The sequence below is a fragment of the Diaphorina citri genome, unplaced genomic scaffold (genome assembly GCF_000475195.1).
Source record: "Diaphorina citri unplaced genomic scaffold, Diaci psyllid genome assembly version 1.1 scaffold2945, whole genome shotgun sequence".
Taxonomy (NCBI): Eukaryota; Metazoa; Arthropoda; class Insecta; order Hemiptera; family Psyllidae; genus Diaphorina; species Diaphorina citri.
This window is the reverse complement of record NW_007380357.1, coordinates 12,940-15,406: the sequence shown is the minus strand read 5'-3', so window position 1 is coordinate 15,406 and position 2,467 is coordinate 12,940. Positions and strand designations below refer to the sequence as shown.

Below are 2,467 nucleotides of genomic sequence, written 5' to 3'. Positions count from 1 at the left end.
AGCGAATACAATAGTCCGTCCCTTATACCTTTTTATTACTATTGTAATAATAAAGGAAGGACGGACTAAAAAGTGAAAATAATGTCATTCTAGAAATTACTGTCAGACGTTCTATTTCTATACCTACTCGATACAGTCTATTTAAAAGTCAAATGGGATTTAAATCCACCTCTCTTTCCTTCCCTCTTTCTTGCTCCCTCTCTAATAGCACGCTTTCTCCCACCACCTATTCTTCTCCTCCATTTATCTCATTTTCTCTTCCCTTCCTCTCCTTCATTGCGTTTATTCAATCTCGCCTTCCTTTTCTTTCCTTCTATCTCCTTTGCTCTCTCCCGTCCTCTATCCTTCTCTCTTCCTCCCTCTTTCCATCTTTCTATCTTCCTCTTTCCTTCTATTTACTTCTCTCTTCTTCTCTCTCTCTACTTCCTTGTTTCCATCTCTCTGTATCTTCCTCTTTCCTTCTACCCACATCCCTCTTCCTCTTTCTTTGTCCCTCTCTCTCTCCTTTTTTTTTTTTTTTTTTTTTTTTGGGGTTTTATAAGAGGTTTGACAGAGGGAACTGTAACTGCTATGGTCTTATCGTCCCGAAATTGAAGAGAGAAGGAAGACAGGATAGGAGAAAGCCAGCCGTTCCGAAACGAACATTATCCCATTAGGATAAAATCCGCCCCGGGCGGGAATCGAACCCGCGGCCTAGCGCTTACAAGGCAGACGCTCTACCAACTAAGCTAACTAGGCTGGCCAACTCTCTCCTTCCTTGTTTCCTTCTTTCTTCCTCCCTTTAGATTTCGCTCCTTCCCTCTTTCCTCCGTTCTCCCTCCCTATTACTTTGTCGCACTCCTTCCCCTGTCTATTCCGCTGCATTCCTCTCCCTCAGTCACTTCTCCCTCCCTCTATTCCTCTCTCTCACACACACAGAGGGCTCACATTGTTGCCAGTGTCGTGTGACACACCCTGATTTAATCTGTTAAGTATACAGGGTGGCATGATATTTAGTTGCATCTAAAAATACCCAGAAAAGAAATTATGCTGTTCTCAAATCCAACGTAGAAAAATCCAGCTTAGTTAGCTTGGAGGGTAACGCGTCTGCCTTGTAAGCGCTAGGTCGCGGGTTCGATTACCGCCTGGGGCCGATTTATCCTAAACAGATAAGGTTCGTTCTCGGAACGGTTGGCCTTCTCCTATCCTGTCCTGCTTCTCTCTTCGATTTCGGGTCGATAAGACTTCAGTATTTACAGTTTTCCTATCAACCTATTAAAAATGGAAAAATAGAAGTATTTCACCGAGGTTGAGCAACGTTTTCCCTGGCGGGTAATTAACGGAGGCAACTGTGGGTAGGCGGGTAAACAACGTTTTTTATGATATTCGGCGGACTCTCTCATTTTCTTATGTCACGTGGACTTTGTATACACCCTATATAGACATGTGTACACATAGGTGTCTCGTAGTATATTGGCTTCATATATAGGACATAACTTGCCTTAATGTATCTTCAACATGGCATATCATCATAACGTAAAGTAGGTAGGTGCATATGAGGACTTTAACTTTGTATACACCCTGTATAGACATGTGTACACATAGGTGTCTCGTAGTATGTTGGCTTCAAATATAGGACATAAACTTGCCTTAATGTATCTTCAACATGGCATATCATCATAACGTAAAGTAGGAACGAGCTATAGTAAAACAATATTCACAATGTATGTCAGTATGGGCTAAAGTAGTCCCATTTAGATTAAGAATGGGTAATGGAAAGTAAAAAGGATGAGTCTTTTACCGCCGCTTTTATTTCGTAGCAATGGAAAATCTGCTACATTAGACGCATGTGGTCTGTTTCGAAGCATCATTAGTATGCCCTTCTGTCCTTCATCAGATGGGCGTTAATAATTGACGGAGTTTTCCGAGGGAACTGGGGACCAAATACCGCCAACGACAAATCATTGAGTCTACGATACTACTTTGGAATAGACCCCTGGGGCATGTTCCACAAACGACTCCAAACTTGTTACTCCACGCGCTGAAATTTAAACAGACGGTACGAGGTTTTTCCTGCTTGTAGAGTGAATAGTGATTAACACTCCCAGAGTTCGTGGAATAGCCCCCTGATCTACATACATATAATAATGTCAATAATGATAATGATAATATTAGAGTAAATAGATGTGAAATTATAGGAATAAGGGAAGACTAAATATAAATAAGTACATATTAGCGTAAATATACATGTATGAAAGAAGAGGAAAGAGGAGGGAAGAAAGTTAGGAATTAGTGCAAAGAGGTCAAACTAAACGGGCCAATGACCCGGGGTGTATGATTCTCTCTATTCCCTTTCTCCCTCCTTCTTCATAATATTTCCCTCTATTTCCTTTCCCCATTCTTATTTCTCTCTCTCTCTCTCTCTCTCTCTCTCTCTCTCTCTCTCTCTCTCTCTCCCTCTCTCTCTCTCTCTCTCTCTCTCTCTCTC

The 2,467-nt window shown here is 41.6% G+C and overlaps 1 protein-coding gene across 1 annotated transcript in view; it reads left to right on the top strand.

Moving 5' to 3' along the window:
- Window positions 1-2,467, top strand: part of LOC103519798 (serine/threonine-protein kinase LMTK1-like) — a gene marked incomplete at its 5' end in the record, with an annotated part of 13,352 nt that overhangs the window by 6,106 nt on the left and 4,779 nt on the right. The gene's annotated exons all lie outside the window — the stretch shown is intronic.